This window comes from Rhinolophus sinicus, linkage group LG07 (genome assembly GCF_036562045.2).
Source record: "Rhinolophus sinicus isolate RSC01 linkage group LG07, ASM3656204v1, whole genome shotgun sequence".
NCBI classification, from domain to species: Eukaryota; Metazoa; Chordata; class Mammalia; order Chiroptera; family Rhinolophidae; genus Rhinolophus; species Rhinolophus sinicus.
In genome coordinates, this window is record NC_133757.1 from 64,662,793 (window position 1) to 64,682,947 (window position 20,155).

At 43.8% G+C, this 20,155-nt stretch overlaps 1 protein-coding gene across 8 annotated transcripts in view; it reads left to right on the plus strand.

Annotated features, from left to right (window-relative positions):
- Window positions 1-20,155, plus strand: part of MARCHF8 (membrane associated ring-CH-type finger 8) — a 134,017-nt gene that overhangs the window by 18,110 nt on the left and 95,752 nt on the right. Inside the window, exon 1 of one of the 8 annotated variants that reach the window (XM_074337295.1) lies at window positions 12,383-12,525. The exons of 6 other annotated variants lie outside the window; for them this stretch is intronic. The gene's annotated coding sequence lies outside the window, so the exon portion shown is untranslated. Of the gene's footprint in view, window positions 1-12,382; window positions 12,526-12,821; window positions 12,844-20,155 lie in introns of those variants that run through there. One more of the 8 variants, XM_074337296.1, reaches the window with a different exon arrangement.

A 20,155-nucleotide genomic window follows, 5' to 3' on the forward strand; every position in this document is an offset into this window, starting at 1 on the left:
ACTTTTAGTCTGTGTGTCTTTCAATCTGAGGTGGGTCTCTTGTAGACAGCATATGCAAGGCTCTTGTTTTCTTATCCATTCAGCTACTCTGTGTCTTTTGATTAGAGCATTTAATCTACTTACATTTAAAGTGATTATTGATAGGTACATAGTTTTGCCATTTTATTGTTCATATTTTTGATATTTGTTGGTTTGTTTTCCTCTGCTTAAAGCAGTCCTTTTAACATTTCTTGTAATACAGGCTTGATGGTAATGAATTCCTTTAGCTTTTTCTTGTCTGGAAAGCTCCTTATTACTCATTCAATTTTAAATCATAACCTTGCTGAGTAGAGTAATCTTGGTCCTTGCTTTTCATCACTTTGAATGTTTCCTGCCACTCCCTTCTGGCCTGCAAAGTTTCTGTTGAAAAATCAGCTGACAATTTTATGGGAGCTCCGGTGTAAGTAATTAGTTGTCTTTTTCTTGCTGTTTTTAGGGTTCTCTCTGTTTTTAAGCTTTGCCATTTTAATTATAATGTGTCTTGGTGTGGGCCTGTTTGGGTTCATCTTGTTTGGGACTCTGCACATCCTGGACTTGTATGTCTGTTTCTTTCGCATAGTGCCCTGAGAATACTACAGCCAGCCACCACTCACCTCAGGGCAGTTCCTAGCCTGCGATCACTTTGCAAAATGCCCTTAGAATGCCACAGCCAGTCACCACTTGCCTTGGGCTTGCAAATCCTTGAGAGATGCTGTAGAGTGGCTGCGGCACAGGTGTTGGGTCACTCGACCATCAGAAGCTCCCTGGGTTATCATGGGCCTTCTGCTGGAAAGACTTCTGGGGCTTGTAGGGCGGGGCTTGCCACTCAGACACTGAGAGTGCCCATGGCAATGCAGCACTAGGTGGGTGGGGTGTCGTTCCAGGGAGGTGAGGGCTATGGGTAGTAGTTTCTGCATAGTCAGTGCAGTTTCGGCTCCTGCATCGATGCTGGTCCACAAACACCTTGCAAAAATGCCCCCAGAATACCACAGCCAGCCACTGTCCTCCTCAGGCCAATAGGCCCCCAAGAGATGCTGTCACCCAGGGCTTGGGTCACCATCTACCACCAAACATTTCCCAGGCTGCCACAGGCCATCTGCCACTGCAGTAAGGCTTTTGCATCCTCTGGGGCAGGGCCAGCAGCCCAGCAGTCAAGAGTGTCTTGGACAGTGCAGTATCAGCTGTGTGGGATGGGGACCCAGGGTGTCACCAAGGCAGTGTGCACACGCGGATTCCACCAGACCATTGTTGTCCCTTTGGGAAAGGGCTCAACACAAAAGATGGCGCCTTCCTTTAGACTATACATGGCTTATGCTCCACACAGGGCCAGCAATGGCTCCTGACCCTCCAGCCCTCACTCCGAGCCACACAGCTCAGTCCTTCTTGCACACCTCTGGCATCCTCCAATCACTGCCCCTCTGCCAGAGACCAGGTGAGTGTTTGCAAGTGAGTGAGCATGTGTGTGGGCCTCGGTTTTCAGCTGCTTTCAGTCTCGCTGGGAAGGGCAGAGACCTCACTGATTTTCACTTCCAGATGCTGTGGGAACTTCTCTTCCTGGCACAGGATCCCTGGGCTGAGTAGCCCAGTGTGGGGCTGGGGCCCCGTCCTCTTCAGCGGGATCCCCCACCACCGGGTGTCCCTCTTGGTGTTCAGTCACTATCTGTGGGTTTTGGGTCAGCCCATTTTGCATCTTCCCCTCTCCTTCCAGTTTCAATGTGGCCTCTTCTTTATATCCTTAGTTATAGGGGTTCTGTACAGCTAGTGTTCAGATGATTCTTGAGTTGATTGTTTTATAATTTATTTGTAATTTCAGTGTGATCCTGGGATACAATAGGCATAGCATTTACCTAATCCGCCATCTTGGGGCAACTCCATACAATGATTAATTTTTGAAAATTGAACAAACCTTATATCCTTGGAATAAACCTCACCTGGTCATGATTTATAATTCTTTTTATATTTCCTGAATTCTATTTTCCAGTATTTTGTTAAAGATTTCTTTTTCTTTTCTGTTTTGAGGACTTCTTGTAGCCATTCCGTTCTTCTAGGGTATATATTTTGCTGGTGATGCAGTCTCTTAGTTTACTTGACCTCACAATGCCTTGATTTTTCCTTCCTCTCTGAAGGCTATTTTTGTTGTATATAGGGTTCTGAGTTGACAGTTTTTCCTTTTAGTCCTTGTAAGGTAAGGTGTTGTGTGTCTTTGTCTGGCCTCCATAGTTTTTGATGAAATATTTGTTGTCATTTAAATGATTTTCCTTTATAGGTAAGGTGTGGTTTCTCTCTCACTGCTTTCAGGTTGTTTCCTTTGTTTAGCATTCAGAAGTTTGACAGTGATATGCCTTGATGAATATTTCTTTGAGTTTATTCTGTTTGGGGTTTGCTCAGAATTCTTAGCCGTTATTTCAAGTACTTTTTCAGTCCAGCCCTCTTTAATAACATGAATGTTAGATCTTTAGTTACAGTCATACAGGTCCCAGAGGCTGTATTCATTTTTCTTTTTCAGTCTCTTTTCTCTCTGTCATTCAGATTGGTTAGTTTCTATTGTTCTGTTTTCTGGTTCACTGATTCTTTTCTCTGTCCCCACCATTCTGATGTTGAGCCCATCTGTTGATTTTTGTATTTTTGGTAATGGTATTTTTTCAGTTCTGAAATTTCCTTTTGTTTCTTCTTTGTAGCTTATATTTCTTTGCTCAGACTTTTCTTTTCTTTTCTCTTCTCTTCTCTTCTCTTTTTTTTTTTTACTGAGGCAGTGGTGGGGATGAAAGCCCCAGCTACCTACTAGGCCTTCTCAGATACTGTTCTGATGGGCATGTTTAGATGCTTTGTTACATCTTGGTGAGAGCAGGGTCTAGTCTACCCTCAGTGTTTGCTAACATGAGTGGGACCATGGCCACAGTTTTTTCTGGAGTGTTTGACTCGAGTAGGGTGTCTGAAAATGTGGTCTATAAGCTTTTTTGTCTCTCTAGGTTGACCCTTTACCAGTCATTTGTTCAGAAAGAGCAGACTTTTTGTTGTCAGCACCCCTTGGTGTTTCTGGGTTGTATGAGGTGAAAAAGAAAACCCAGGGAACTCAACACAGTATTGTTCCTTCAAGCTTAAGGTCCCTAGCTGGTCTGCCTTTCAGAGTCTTATATTTTATATATAATGTTTTTAGCTGTACTTAGTGGGACAAATAGGGAAAAGTACAGTTAACTCTATCTTCCCAGAAATGTAAGCTGCTTTTTCCTTCCTTCCTTCCTTCCTTCCTTCCTTCCTTCCTTCCTTCCTTCCTTCCTTCCTTGTTAGTTTCAGGTGTACAGAACAATGAAATAGTTAGACATTTATACCTCTCACAAAGTGATAACCCCCCTCCCCCAATTTACTACCCCTCTGACATTGTATATAGCTCTTAAAATTCCATTGACTATTTCCTATGCTGTATGCCACGTCCTGTAACTATATATATATTAAATTGTAGTTGACATTCAATATTATTCAGCCTCAGGTGTATAGCGCAGTGGTCAGGCATCTACACCATCCATGAAGTGGTCTCCCTAATAAGACGTGCTCATTTGACACCCTACAAAATCTTTACAACATTAATTGATTATATTCCCCAAACAGTTTTTCATATCCCCGTGGCAATATTGTGGCTACCAATTTGTGCTTTCTAATCCCCTCACCTTCTCCCTCATCCCCACCCCCCTGCCATCTAGCAACCATCAGTTTTTTCTCTGTCTCTGAGACTATTTTTGTTTAGTTTGCTCATTTATTCTGTTCTTTAGATTCCACGTATAAGTGAGATCATATGGTATTTGTTTTCTTCGTCTGACTTATTTCACTTATAAGCTACTTTTTAAAATATTCTTTTACTGTCATTTTAATAGTCTTGGTGGAAGAGGAACTGAACTTAAGTGTTCAATCTACACCTTTATATTACTCTCAATTGTGTTATTACATTTGTATGATTTAGGCAGATGAAATAGTTTACTTAGTGATTATTTTGTTCATGGTACACAATCTTATGTGGAAGAGCCTTTTGGAAATGATTGAGAGCATGAAACTCTACTTGGCTAAGGTTTCTCAAAAAAAACTCCATGCCATAAATGAATTCCTTCTGTGTCATTCCCAGAAGGATTAAATTGATTTTAGGTGAATTCAGAGTAGTTGATGTAGAGCTTGATGTTTTAGTACTATAGCCTGATTTTTAACTTAAAATGGCCTTTTAGTTTAGGCCAGGAGCCTATATATTGTAAACCTTTACATTTATTTTGATTTGTTAAAAAATAAACATATAATCTCAAAAGGATAACTTCTATATTAAATTCTGTCAAAGCATTAACATTTTAAGGAATTACTGCAAGTCTTTAAGTTTGTTAATTCAGTTGTGAATATGTTAGGAATGTTCCAGCACTTACCCAGGAGCCATACTGGTTAAGAATATGGGCTTTGGAGCCAGCTTCAGTGCTTACTGTATGACCTTGGGCCTGGGTTTCTTCATCCATATAGTGGAAAAGACAACAGTTATACTTTTTCATATCACGGTTGTGGTCACGTGAGTTTTCTTTTAACTTAATACTGTGTCGTGCGGGAGACCCTGCTTGCTGCGCCATTTGTCAGGCAGGGCGGCCTGCGGGGTCTCTGCTCCTGCTCCCCACACAAGAACGCAGGATATGGTGAGGCCAAAAAGGAACACCCACGGAGCCATAGGTAGGGGAGTCATACCACTATGGTCTCACTGGAGGCTGGGTTCACTGGACGTGCGACCTGCTGTCTGTTTTTCTGCCAACCGACTGACGACTCTCCTCCACTCTCCTCGACTCTGTTCCTCTTCTCTCCTCGGCTTTCCTCGGCAGTCCTCGGCTCTCCTCCGTAGCTGCAGCAGTTATTCCAGCGGCCAATCGGCTAACTGGCCACAGCCGACGGCCAACCAGCCACAGCCGAGCCAGCACCTTTCCACGTGAGGCCGAGAGCCTGTAAACTACTTTCTGGGGCTCTGTACCCACACTCCACCCCTACAGGGTCTTGCCTCATAATCTATGCGACAAGCGTCTTCTGCGAGGTTCCCTGTGCCATATTAGCCTACTGACACCTACGGACAAAAAGAAACAGTAGTCTTTGGAACCAACAATGGCAAATCCCTTCCATCTGGGAGGATACATGCTAGCTTTTTGTCCTGGGAAAGGAGGGTCGCTGCCACTGGCACCTTTCCCGGTTTGTGGTACCAGACCTTTATGGCAGTACTTGGGGTCCCTTGCATAGTTTCAACATGTAACAGAACAGGGGACCCCATAATAGGCCATAGTGAGAGCACATAGTTTCCTCGCAAAATCATCCCGGTATCGGGACCTCTGTATACTACAGTCACTTGCGGTGGCCACTCAGCCACCACCCCTGGCGTGACTTGCAAATCATGAGTCAAACAGGCCCCCCATGCGGCTATCAGGCCCAACCATCGACAGTGGGGGCTTTTGACCTGCCAGGGCCAAGTCCATTGCTGCTGTTCCCCTGCTTTCAAGCATGTGGGTGCTGGCAGCAAAATGTTTCCATTTCTGCCATAGCCTGGCTTTAACAGAGTCTCACTGGTGGTAACTTGTAATTGAATGGGAGCGGCCGTTCGATGTAGCAGAGCTTCTACTGGTGCGGGCCCTCCCTTCCGTGGTCTCTCATTCAGGACTCTCAGGACGTCCCATAGACGCGAGGCCCAGTCACGCATCGTGGGAGGGTGTTTTGATACCAGGAGATCTTGCTTCAAAAGGCCATTGTAGCGTTCAATCATGCCAGCTGCTTGTGGGTTATATGGGGTATGAAACAACCATTGCATGTCCATCCTGGCAGCCCAGCGCTGCACTTCTTGCCCTGTAAAGTGGGTACCCCTGTCACTTTAAATGACTTGGGGGCGCCCATAGAGGGCGCACAGCCGTGTAAGGGCGACCACTGTATGCCGCTGATCCGCAGCCGGACAGGGCCAAGCAAACATCAACCCGTAGCAGTGTCCACTGCTGTAAATGCGTATATCGCATTGCAGGCCTTAGACAGGGGTCCAATGTAATCCACTTGCCAGCGAGTGAGGGGCACCCTCCCTCGCATAATCTGCTGTGTCTCCCAGAGGAGCCTCCGCCTTTGGGGGCTGCCCTGGGCACAGACGGCACAGTCATAGCAGGCATCTGCTATCTCCTGCCATTACAAAGGCAGACCCCAGCGTCTGCTCACCTGCCACATGGTTCGGCTTCCAGCGTGCTGCAATTTCCTGTGCAGCCAATGGGCCACATCAGTGGCAGGAGCCCGTTCTAACTATCAGACCCGTGCTAGGGCATCTGCTTCATCATTACCTGGGGACACTAAGGGGGAGTGACCTGTGACATGTATTAAGGTCACCTCCTTTCTCTGCCCTAGGTCCCAGAGGCCCTGCCACATGGCTTGACCCCACAGTGGACGGTGTCCCAACAACCAGTTTTGGTGTTTCCATGTAGGGAGCCACAACGTTAGGCCCCGGAACACCGCCCAGCTGTCAGTGCAAATAACTAGGGGCCCAGGCTCGTGGCTGATTACCATCCACACAGCCCGTAATTCAGCCCACTGGCTACTCTGGCCCATCCCAGTATCAGACCAAATGGTGTCTGTTTTGGGCTGCACACCAATAGCCGTCCAAACAGCTGCAGCCCCTCGGCTAGAACCATCGGTAAACCAGGCACCCTCAGGTACTGGGGACTGTCCTTCTTTGTAGGGCTAGGGCTCCAAGTCCTCCCCTCTAGGCAGAGCACTTGGCTCAGCCTGGGCTACAAGCTCCACAGGCCCCAGGACCTGTTGTAGCTCTGTGCTCAAAGGGCTTGAACTAACGGTGCCACGTTGCTCCAAGTAGGCACCCCACTTGGCGAGGGTGGTGGTCTGTGCCACCCCCGTTTTGGGTCCCTGGGTCCACGTACGGACCCACCCCTGGACAGGATAGTTTGTTCAAACCAACACATGTGCCGTTCCTGTGATGGCTTCTGTGGCCACTAGGGCTGCATACACAGCAGCCAGCTGTTTCTCTATTAGAGAGTAGCAGACCTCCGCTCCTTTCCATAATTGGGACCAAAATCCCACTGGCAACCAGAGACGCTCCTGCCATTGCCAGAAGCCCCATCCGTACCCCTCTTGGGTTACGTGAACATCAAGTTCAAATGGGCGGCCGGGGTCTACTACTTGCAGAGCCTGTGCCTGCTGCACTGCCCGTTTCGTGGCAACGAACCCTTGTTCTATAGCCTCTGTCCAATCCCATGAGGCCCCCTTTTTTATTATATTGTACAAGGGCCTTGCCGTTTGTGCTAAATGGGGTACAAACGCCCGCCAATATCCTAGCAGACCCAAATACGCCTGCATTTGAGAGACCTTGGTCGGCTGGGGAAAGGCTTGTATCTTATCAATGATTACCTCAGGTGTAACCTTTGTCTTACCCGACCACACAACACCCAAAAACTTGATGGATAAGCCAGGGCCTTGGACCTTTTCCTCATTGACCGCCCAGCCGCGTGACTTCAGGTGGCAGAGAAGAGAGGGAGCTGCTTGCTCTAAATCAGAAAGAGAATCTGAGGTTAACAGAATGTCATCAACATAATGAAACAAGGCCACAGAGGGTGGGCGATCCCACCGTGCTAAATCCTGGGCCACGAGCCCGTGGCAGATAGTGGGGCTGTGCAAGTATCCTTGCGGACGGACTTGAAAAGTCCACTGCCGCCCATCCCACGTAAAATCAAACTGCTCTTGACACTCAGAAGCAATGTCAATGGAGAAAAAAGCATTGGCCAAGTCCACTACATAGTGATATGTCCCCAGGCGGACAGTCAGACAATCCATTAAATCATGAATTGAAGGCACTGCAGCGTGCAAGGGTGGCGTCACCTTATTTAACTCCTTATAGTCCACAATCATTCGCCAGGTCCCATCTGGCTTCTTGACAGGCCATACTGGGGAGTTAAAGGGACTGTGCGTTGGCCTCACTATATGTGCCTTTTCCAATTCCAATATTGTACGACCAATCTCCTCCTATCCTCCTGGCAGGCGGGACTGTCGCACTGTAACCACGCGCCAGGGCTGTGGCAACACTTGAGGAGGGTGGTGAGTATGCCCGCGTGTCACCGCTTTCACGACCCGGATCTGGAGACGGAACTCTCCTACCGACATCTGTAAGCTGAGGCCATGTAGCATGTCCACCCCTAAAATATACTCTGGAACGGGGGAGACTTAAACCTTGTAGGTACGAGGAGGAAGCCTTTCTATACCCAGTGGTAAGGAAACGGCTTTCACAGTCACAGTTTTTCCCCCGTAGCCATCAGTGCAGATTGCTGGTCCAGGGAACAGTTCTGGGTTCCCATAAAAGAGACTGCAGTCGGCGCCAGTGTCAACTAGAGCCAAAACCCTCTGTACATTTGAAGGGGACCAATGTATGCACAGTTCCACGTGGGGCCTCCGGTCTCTGCTCGTCCCCTCTGACCGGGTATCTTGGCCCCACCCCTAATCAAGCTGAAAGGAGTCGGCCTCAAGCGGCTGCATGAAGTCCTGGAGGGACACGGGTCGTGCTTTCCCAGACTCCTCCTTTATGCTTCTCTGGAATTGTTGTTCCGGACGCAACTGTTTCCAAAGTTCCAGCAGGAGTGCATTGGGTTGTCGGCCTATTTTCTCCCTATCGACCCCTGCTGCCACGAGATCACGCCACATCTGTGCGCGTGTTACTCTCTGAGGCCCGCGACCTCGCCCCTTTACCTTTGGTTTGGGCTTCCAGGTCTCAACTGTGCGGATCTCTTGTCTTAACTTCCTTCGCCTCCGGCTTTCAACATCCCCTAGGGTGGCCATGGCAGTTGTAACTTCATGGATCCGTCGCCCTACATACGGTGTAAGAAGAGCAACCAAGGATCCAAAAGCACTCGCAGGTGCAGTATCCAAAACCAGATCTCTCATGCTGGCAGTAAAAAGCTCGTCATCTGGTCCCCGCATGTTGAGGTTAAAAATAGCATGTCTCATACCCATTTCACGGATTATTTGCGTAAGTTCTGTATATGACTGCCATTGACTCAGTGTCTGGCAGCTCGCCAGCCTGTTCCCATACGGTGCGTACCGCAGCAGTGAGCCACGCCATTAGAGAATGGTTGCCCTGGTTGTTGGCCAACCTATGGCAGTTTTGTAACCTTTGTTGCAGGGACGGATGCACTGTCACGAAGGCTAGCTTTTCCATCTCACCTGGGGAATAGAGAATGTTGTCTGCTCCCTCATCCCATAAACGTAATAGCCAAGCCGAGACTGGCTCTCCAGGGCGCTGTCTGTACCGCCTCCCCAGCTCCTGCAACTCAGTGGGAGTGTATGGGGTGTAGGTCGTGAACTCAGTCACAGCTGGGTTGCCGGCAGCAACGCCCCCGGGCCCAAAGGTTGCTCATGTTTTACCCTTTGCTTCAAGATTGGCCGGGATTGGGGGTTGGGAGCTACATTGTCTCCACTTGCTTCCTCTGCCTCTGCCTCAGAGTCTCCACCCTGGGGCTCCTTCTCTAACAGGCGGACCCGGGCTTCCAGCGCTTCCAACCGGGACACCTGGTCCAGCACCCGGGCCATTTCATTAAGCCCATTTTCCGTGTTGAGACTCAAGGCCGTGAGGAACATCTAGCCCACGTGGCCGGCTGTAGCCTTCTCCTCCTCCGGCAACCGCTCAGCCAGAGCCTGCAGGGCCCTCTCCACACTGGCCGGAGAACCGTCCATGTCCTCCCACCCCTCCTTGGGGGTCCAACTCCTGAGAACAGTGGCCACCGGACACCATACACTGTGTGGGGGCCACACGTCCTCCTGCCCAGAGTCAGACGCCATTCCTATCTGGTCGGAATCTTGCTCACCATGCCAGGTGTCTGAGTGGGTGGAGACCTCCTTGTAAGATGTCCACCACCCTCGGATCCTAAGGCCGCAACAGATCAACAAAAGGAGGACAATGCCTTCTATAACCAAGTAGGTGGTGTGCCAGCTGGAGGCTTGAGTCTCCCAGGCAGACCGCGCCTCCCGTTCCCAGTGTCGCTCCTCATGGGCCTTCCGAAGCTGGGCCCTCACACGCACAAACCGCTCCACCATGCTTTGGTAGGTTTTGGCCAGCACCGTACCCTGCTCGCTGAGCCATTTGTCGTGCAGGAGACCCTGCTCGCTGCGCCATTTGTCGGGCAGGGCGGCCTGCGGGGTCTCTGCTCCCGCTGCCCACACAAGGACGCAGGATATGGTGAGGCCAAAAAGGAACACCCACGGAGCCATAGGTAGGGGAGTCATACTGCTATGGTCTCAGTGGAGGCTGGGTTCACTGGACGTGCGACCTGCTGTCCGTTTTTCTGCCACCCGACTGATGACTCTCCTCTTCTCTCCTCGACTGTGTTCCTCTTCTCTCTTCGGCTCTCCTTGGCAATCCTCGGCAATCCTCGGCTCTCCTCGGCTCTCCTCCGTAGCCGCAGCAGTTACATCAGCGGCCAATTGGCCTACCGGCCACAGCCAACGGCCAATCAGCCACAGCCGAGCCAGCACCCCTCCACATGAGGCCGAGAGCCTGTAAACTACTTTCTGGGGCTCTGTCCCCACATACTGACTGAAAATATTTTTTTATTTTGTCATGGAACTTAAATGATTATGTCAACTCGAGTACTAATACAGCATCTTATACAACTTAGTATAGTTCTGAGGGCATTAGACTTAAGAGTTAGGAAGTCTGAGTTTCACTCCTGACTTGATTGAGTAGCTGCTGATCTCTGGCAAGCAGCCTTGCTTCATCTCTCTCTGCCTGGCTTTATACCCACTTATAAAAGTGGGGTTTGGTGGGAATTGGTTGCTCTCAAAGATTCCTTCTCGTTCTTCCATTTTGGTTTTTTGTCTCCCACTGAGTCATAGCAGAGTTAGCTATAGCACAGTTCATTAGGAGAGCACATTTTGCAACCTGGAGAAGAAAAACACTTGGGATGGGGTGGGCAAGCTAATTTTACAGAAGCATTGAGGAATGACACATTGGGAAAAGGTTTGTTTCTTGTGATTCTAATCTGGGCAAAACTGACAACAGGAAATGGAAAGGAGGCATTCTTGACTCAGCATAATGGACACATTTCTAACAGTTATTTCTGTTCAACATTGAAATGGGCCACCTTAAGTGCTTTATACTTCCTAAAGGACAAAGGTCAAGGCAAACTGGCAAATGATGTTTTAGTTAGGTCCACTGTTGTTTAAGCCTCAGCTAGGGATGGTGTTGGATAACTTCTCTATAACCTTATGGCCTCCCAGGGGTGGAAATCATGGCATGATAAAGTCGTTAAAATAATCAAGAAAACCCATATTGCAGTGTATGGTACAGTGGTCACCGACTTTAACTGAATTATAATGATGATTCATATACTACACTCTTTTTTATCTGCAACTTTTTTGGTTGAAATGCATACTGAGTACTATTTGCTCTTAAGTCTTGTTGGTTTTGATTATTCATCTGGGAAAAGCAGCACTCTTCTTCATTTTGAGTGATCTTTGAAGGTTTGCTACTTTTCTTTTAAGCAAAGCTGGGAACTGTGAGTTTGGGTTCTTAGGTCCTGTGGAGATACACAGCTAAATTTGTCATCAGCTGTGTGGGTGCATTGCAAGCTTTTCTGGAGATATTTACCAGTCTGGGCGGTTTTGATAGTATTATCTTCTCACAGTTTCTGCTGTGAAGCAGTCTTTGACGAAGTATGTGATATATGGCGGGGAGCAAGCCCTTGGGGAAAAGGTATGTTTATTTTATTAAATCATAATGCTCTTTCCCCCCAGTTTCTGAGGTAGAATGTTGGTCAACGAAGGAACAGTTCTCTCACCCTTTCTTAGCATCTGGTTGAGGAGGTTTTGTGTGTGTGTGTGTGTGTGTGTGTGTGTGTGTGCACATTTCCTAAACTTTCTCAGGTCTTCTTTATCCACTGGGTATCCCGTTTCTGCTGAGTTGGGGTTAGACTCTACTGTGCTAGTAGATAAGTCATTTTATGGCAGGCTTCTCAACCTTAGCACTGTTGACATTTGCAGCTGGGTAAGTCTTTGTCGGTGGGGCCGCCCTGTGCATTGTAGGGTGTGGAGCGACATCCCTGGCCTCTTCCTACTAGTGCTGGTAGCACCCCCAACAGTTATGGCAACCAAAAATAGCTCCAAGACATTGCCAAAAGTCCCCTGGGTGGCAGAATCACCCAGTTGAGAACCACTGACATGGACGCCTCTCAGCTAGTCCTCTGCCACAGTTGTGGTCCTACTCTCATCTGGTTTCCCCATGTTGCCAGCCTTGCTCCCCCCTCCTCCCCCCCACAGCTAATTAGATGGAAAGTTGCCAAGTGGAAGGTGGACTCAGTGGGGAGTAAACAGAGCAGAGCTGGAGTCAGGTGGGGCCCTGCTTAGTGGCTTAGCCTGCAACACACAGATGGGTGTGTGTTTGGGTGGCAGATAATGATTAGACTTACAAACAAATGTTCTTTGACATGAAAGTGAGCTGGTGATGGCATGGTGGTCCTAGCACACAAACCTAATCAGGTATGTAGCGTCGTCTTCTTGTCTGAAGCCTGCCTGAGAGTCTGGGGTTTTGACAGAAAGCTCAGGGATGTTTTCTCCTTGATGTTTTTATTTTAAAGAAGCAAGGAAAAAGAGAAACTGCTTATTCATGAACTTCTGTGTTCGATGTAGATTTCATTTTTGAGGTGACTTCAGTAGCTAGATAGAGTCAGTAATTTTTTTACATGAATTATGTGAGGCGGGAGAGTTTGTAGATATAAAGCAGCAAATATGTAACGAGTGCAACTGGGGATGGTACCATACCCTCAAGAAATGCTCAGTGCTGAGGGAGCGAGGCAGGTAACTGCTCTGTGCTGGGTGGGGGCAAGTGATGGGGGGGGGGCAAAGAGAGATCTCAGACAAACTCAAGACTTGGAACAGGTGTTCACAGGCCTTGTTTATATTTCTTTTCAAACAGTGTTATTAATACTTCTATTCTGGGCTTTATGAATTGTTTTTTACATAGTCAAGGTTATCCTGAATGCCTGTTTTTATAAACTTTATTCTCATCATTTGTTGTATAACATTTCCTATTTTAATTTTACTGACTGTATATTGCATTTCATGGTTACATTCTAATGTACTTAACCATTTCCTTATTGTTTAACATATAGCTTATTTTAAAGAATTTTGCTATTGTAAACATCCTTTGATGGATGTTTTTAGGCATATGTTTATATCCACAGTTCAGATGATTTCTTTAGGAGAGTATCATGAACTCGAATCTCTGGGTGAGATGGTATGGATATTTTTAAGGCTCTTGGTTCTTATTACTGAACCACTTTACTGAACGGTTCTAATTCACATTCCCACTAGCACAGTGTGAGTGCCCCTTTTAGGGCATCCTTACCAAATGTTGGGTGCTATTAAAAAAGAAAAGAATTGATTTAACAGGTGGAAAACACCTCGTTTTTGTCTTTCTTTGCCTGTTTAAATTATTAAGCTGATTTTTTTTTCCTTTAAGTTTGTTAGCTTCTTTTGTAAATTGGCTGTGCATGTCCTTTTCCCATTAATCTTTTGGGATATTACTGCTTTTTTCCCCCGATTCCTTTATACAGTTTCTTTATGTATTAAATGAAGTAACCTTATGTCTGTCATGTTTGTCAAAAACACTTTTCTAGTTCAATTACGTCTTTTGCTTTATGTGTAACTTTTGATGCTCTTACAGAAAAGCTATAAGAGTACAAAGAATTCCCACATATCCTTAACTAAAATTCACCAAATTTTTATATTTTACCCATTTTATCACACTCTGTGCATATATAAATGTAAGTCTAAGAACCAGGGCCTTCTTTTAATAAACATAGAAAAATTACTTGTCAGGGAATTTAATAATTGATCAGTATTGTTATCTAATTCACAGTTCATATTACATTTTCAACACTTGTTCCTATAATATCCTTTATCACACTTTTGTTTTCCCTGCTCACTATCCTACTTAGAATCACACAATTTTTTTCAATCTGCATACATCATTTTTATTGCCTTTGCCAAGAATTACGTGACTGTATGCCAAAATGAACACCACTGTTTGGCATAGGTGGAGATTGCAAACTCTTGTCCATACAGTATGGCCACATGATGTCTGTTTAGATGATGTAAAAATAAGTTAGTATAGTCAATAAAATGAGCTGTAAGTGGTAGTTAAGAAGTCAAGATACCTGAACGAAACATGGCTGTGAGACAGCTGAGTAACCGACCTTGCTTCAAAATGGACTAGTGAATAACAGGCATGTGGGAGCTCACAGTTTTTAGTCTCCTTTAATGTGAAATAGTTCTTCAACCTGTCTTTGTCGTTCTCAATGTTGACATTTTTGAAGAGTACAGACCAGTTATTTTCTAGAATGTCCCTCAATTTGTGCTTGTCTAAAGTTTGTTCATGGTTAGATTCGGGTTATACATTTTAGACAAGGATAACCCAGAAGTGATTTTTTATTTTTCTTAGTGGAACGTATTAGGAGCCACTTGATGGTACTTAGTTCCAATATTGGTGATAATATTTGACACTTGGTTAAGTTGTTATCTGCCAGACTTCTCCACTGCCAAGATACAGTTTTTCCCTTTGAGATTAATAAGTATGTATTGACACCAGATAAATATCCTGTTCCTCATCAAACTTTCACCTACTAGTTTTAGCATCCAGTGATGATTTTACAACTCCATACTTCCTTCTGTTTTATTACTTGGCATTCTGCTGTGGAGAAGAGTCTTTCTTTCTCCCTCCATTTCCCACCTTGCACCCATCCATCCATATATCCACCCATTCATTCATTTGATTCATAGATATATTCTTATCTAGTGTTCTATGATTTGTTATTCTAATTATTTTGATACTCAAACTGTCCCAGATTTGGTCCATGTGACCCTTTTCAAGCTTGTTCCTGTGTCCTTTTTTATATGTCTCCACAATTCTTTGAGCACCTATTTGCTTTCTGGTGCAACAAGATGCTCTGGGCTCATTTTGGGTGCCTCAGCCCTGGAATCAGCTTTTCTCCAAGGAGCCTTGTACCTATTAGTGAGGAACAAGGTCTGGGTGCATGATGTCCTTATCGTGACTGGGGTGTCTTACTTGTAGGCTGTCTTAGTGGACAGAGCTAGGATGTGTTTGTGTGTGTATATATATTTTTGTTGCTAGTGTACACACACATACATGTGTCTGTATTTTATATGTGCACGCGTGTGTGTGTGTGTGTAACTGTGATTTCATATTGATACTACCACTGTTAATCCAACACCATGGGGATACATTGTAGTATCCTTCCTTATGCTGAATTTTGTCAAATGCTTTTACATCTTGCTTACACTCATGGTGCAGATATTCTCCTGTTTATTTTTAGGAGTTTTACAGTTTTGGCTTTTACGTTTAGATCTATGATCCATCTGAAATTATTTTTTGTTTATGGTGTGAGATAGGGGTTGAAGTTCATTTTTTTTTTTTTCCTATGTGGATATGCAGTTGCTCCAGCACCATTTGTTGAAAAGGCTTTCCATAACCCATTGAATTGCTTTGGTGCCTTTTTTGAAAATCAGTTGGCCATGTACGTGTAAGTCTATTCCTGGACACACTGTTCTGATCTATTTGTCTGTCCTTAGGCCAGGACCATATTTTGATGATTACTGTAGATTTATAATAAGTCTTGAAGTCAGATAATGTAAGTCCTTCAACTTTATTCTTTTTCAAGATTGTTTTGGCTGTTCTAGATCCGTTGTATTTCCATTTAAATTTTAGAGTCAAATGGCCAATTTCTATAAAAATTCCTGGTGGGAATACGAATGAAATTCTGATTTGGGCAGAATCAACATCCTTACAGTATTGGATCTTCCAAATTACAAACCCGGTGTATGTCTCCATTTATTTAGATATTTCATTTCTCTCAGCAGTATTTTATAGTTTTCAGTATATGGAGCATGCATGTCTTTTGTTAAAATTATTCATAATCTGTTTTCTGATATTTTAAGATAAAGTCTTTTTCATTTTCTTTTTGGTGCTAGTATATAGAAACAAATGCATTTGAATTTTGTATATTGACTTTGCATCCTGCAACCTTGCTAAATTAGTTTAATCTTGCTAAACTGACTTAAATTTCTTAGACATTTCTTTGTTAGCAGTTATGTAGCCTGTGAAAAGAAACAGTTTTACATCTTCCTCTTTAATTTTCATGCCTTGTAATTATTTTCCTTGTCATATTGCACTGGCTAGGATCTTTTGTATATTGTTGAGTAGATGTGCCGAGAGTGGGCTCTTTGCCTTACTGCCAGTCACAGAGGTGAAATCCTCAGGACTTCATTATTAATTATGTTATTTGCTGTCGGTTTATATGATTGAGGAAATTTCTGTTTTTAGTATGCTGAGGGTTTTTAAAAAACTCAGAATGGATGTTAATATTTTTCAGATGCTTTTGTTGAATCTGTTATTATGTTAAATGACATTGACTTTAAAATGTTAATTTAACTTTATATTCCTGGGATAAACCCCTCTTGGTTATGATACACTACTCTTTTAAAAGTTACTGAATTTGATTTTTCTATTTGCCAAGGATGTTTTCATTTGGGTGCATAAACTATGTTCATGATTTGTAGTTGTTTTTGTAATTTTTTTTAGGTTTTGCTAATAGGTTTATGCAAAGCATCTAAAATGAGTTGGGAAGTGTTTCATCCTTTATTTTCTTTCTCATATGTTTGATAGAATTAACCAGTGAAATAATTTGAACTTTGAGTTTTCTTTTTGCAAAGGGTAGGCTAACCAATTCAATTTATTCAATAGATATATGGCTATTCAGATTTTTTAAATTTCATTTTGTTTCGGTTGTAGAAAGTCGTGTTTTCCTTATTATTAGTGTTTGTATGGTATAGCTTTTTCCATCCTCTTACTTTTAACCTATATCTTCATAGTCAAAATGTATTTCTTATAGACATGATATAGTTGGGTCTTGGTTTTGTTTTTATTTTCTTTCTCCCCAGTCTGACAATCTCTACCTTTCAGTTGGAATAGGTAGTCCCTTTTATATTTAATATACTTACTGATACACAGTTGATCCTCATTGTTTATGTATTCTATATATGCCAATTTGCCTGCTTGATAAAATTGATTTTGTAACTCCAAAATCACAGTGCTGCCAGAGTCATTCAGAGACATGCACAGAGCAGTGAAAAATTTGAGTCATCTGACATGCACTCCCAGATTAGGATAAACAAGTTGATACTCTGCTTTCTTTTTTCAGCACTCATACTGTAAACGTGTCTTTTTTGTGGTCTACTCAGTGCCAGGTTTTTCACATTTTTTCACTTTTTTTGTTGATGATTTCACTGTTTATAATTGTCTCTAAGCACAGTGCTGAGTGTTCCTAAGTGGCTGTTCCTAAGAAAGCTGTGATGTGCCTTACAGAGAGAAATAGTCATGTAGATAAACTAACTCAGGCATGAGTTACAGTGCTGTTCGTCATGGTTCAATGGTAATGATTCAGCAATATGTACAGTTGACTCTTGAACAACATGGGTTTGAACTGGGCAGGTCCACTGATACATGTTTTTTTAAAAAATAAATACAGGTGGCCTTTTGTATCTGCAAATTTTGCATCCATGGATTCAACCAACTGGGGATCGAAAATAGTATTTTCCCATTCCCAACCACGGTTTGCCAACTGTGAATTTTTAGCTTCAGATCAGAACAGTAATTAAAAACAGTAATTTTTGACCCATGGTTTGTTGAGTCATGGATGGGAAGGGCTACAGTCAAAAGTTATATGTGGATTTTCAACTGCGTGGGGGTCGGCATCCCTGAACCCGGTGTTGTTCAAGGGTCAACTGTATTTGCTCAATAAGGTGTCTTTAAACAGAAGAAACCATAAAGCAAGGTTATGTATTCATTGGTTGACTGAGGTGTTGTAACCAGAGACTTGCAGGAACTTAACCCCGTATTTGCCCCAGGAGCAGTAGTTCCATATTCACTAATTAAGGGCTTGTGACAACTTTATAGAACGTAACTACTGCAAATAATGAGAATTGACCGTAGTTGGGTTTAGATCTCTTTTTTACTCTTTGTATTACTCTTTTCCTCCTTTACTCTATAGGGCTAATTGACTATTTTCTTAGTATTTCATTTTACAACATTTTATTAGTGATTGCATTTGCAGTTACAACAGGCATCCTTGATTTACCACAGTTTATCCTACTCTTAGACTTAATATTATACCACTTTCTGTAAAATGTAAGAAACTTGCAACAATGTAAACAGTTTATTTAGCCACTCACCTACTGAAGGACGTTTTGGTTTCTTCCAAGTTTAGGCAATTATGGATAAAACTGGGTAGATACTTATACCAGACAAAATAGACTTTAAAACAAAAGCTATAACAAGAGACAAAGAAGGACCCAGTAACCCCACTTCTGGGTATCTTATCTGAGGAAACCCAAAACACTATTTTAAAAAGATGTGTGCATCTATATTTTCACTGCAGCATTATTTACAACAACCAGGATACAGAAGCAATCTAAGTGTTCAATACAAAATGGACAAAGGAGGTGGTATATATATTCAATGGAACATTACTCAGCCATGAAAAAGAATGAAATCTTAACCATCTGTACAGCATGGATGGACCTAGAGGGTATTATGCTAAGTGAAATAAGTCAGACAGAGAAAGACATACCATATGATTTCATTACATGTGAAATCTAAAAAGCAAAATAAATGAACAAACAAACCAGAAACAAACTCATAGATACAGAGAACATTTTGATGTTGGCCAGATGGGAGGGGGGTTGGAAGGGATGGGTGAAGGGAGGAAGGAATTAAGAGGTACAATTGGTAGTTACAAAATAGTCATGGGGTTGTAAGGTGTAGCATAGGGAATTTAGTCACTAATATTACAATAACTACTGTATTCCCCCAAAAATAAGACCAGGTCTTATATTAATTTTTGCTCCAAAAGATGCATTAGGGCTTATTTTCAGGGGATGTCTTATTTTTTCATGTACAACAATCTACATTTATTCATGTACAACAATCTACATTCATTTATTCATGTACAAAAATCTACATTTTTTCACATACAGTCATGCCATCTTCTGGAACATTGTCATAACGCCCAAACCCCAAATTCTGGCTTGACTTTCTTGCGACTCCATTTCCTGTACAACCATTGGCCCCAATCTCTCATGTCCAGCAATAGAGCTCTCCTTAAATGAGCACTTCTTGTCCATGTAGCCTGCTCGTGGTGCATTGGTAACACAGCTGTCAGTGATTTTATCCCATGAATTCTTCACCCAAGTCACGACCTCTTGCAGGCCAGGCTTCACAAAGTTTCCACGCTGATTTCTTTCCATTCTATTTTCAATATAGTCATTGATTTCCATGTGCAAATGGTCCTTGAATAGCTTGTTTATTGCAATATCAAGAGTCTGGAGATAGGCAGTCATTCCTGTAGGAATCATTATTTGATCTATTCTTCTCTCTGCAAGGAAGTTCTTCATGTCTTTAGCTTGGAGAGTACTGGCTGAATCCCAGACCAGCAGACCTCTTTGGCCACCTTGCAAAACAAGTGGCAGCATTAAATCGACCCACTTCCTTATAACTGCTTGTGTGCACCAGGCTTTTTCGGTTTCAAGAACATAAATGCCTGAAACACGTTCAACCTTATCTTTCTTGCCTTTAGTGATGATTATATCTTTCTTGCCCTTAGAGGTGGGGCTTTCTTTCCATCCAGATGAATTGCCAAAATACAGGTAACACATGAACGTTCATAACCAGTGGAGGGAATGTAGATTGACAAGGCACCCCTCTGATCAATTGTCGTTTGAGATCCTTGGCCCAGAAACACTGCAGTTTCATCCATCGCAATCATGTTTGGGAGTTGGTATTTAGAAAAGTCGATGCCATCAACAAAGGAATTGAAAGCAAGTGCACATTGAATAACTTCAGTATCTTCCAGCTTGAACAGTGTTGTCGATCTTAGAGACAGTTCATATCGCTGAAGGAAGCCATCCAGCCAGTGTTGTGATGCTTTGAATTCTTCTGGGGATATTTCTAACGGGTGCCATTGCAAGGGCAAATGCTTGAATATCAGTCCTGCGCACAACCAAAGCCTTTGCTCTCCTGTCAGCAATCCATTCA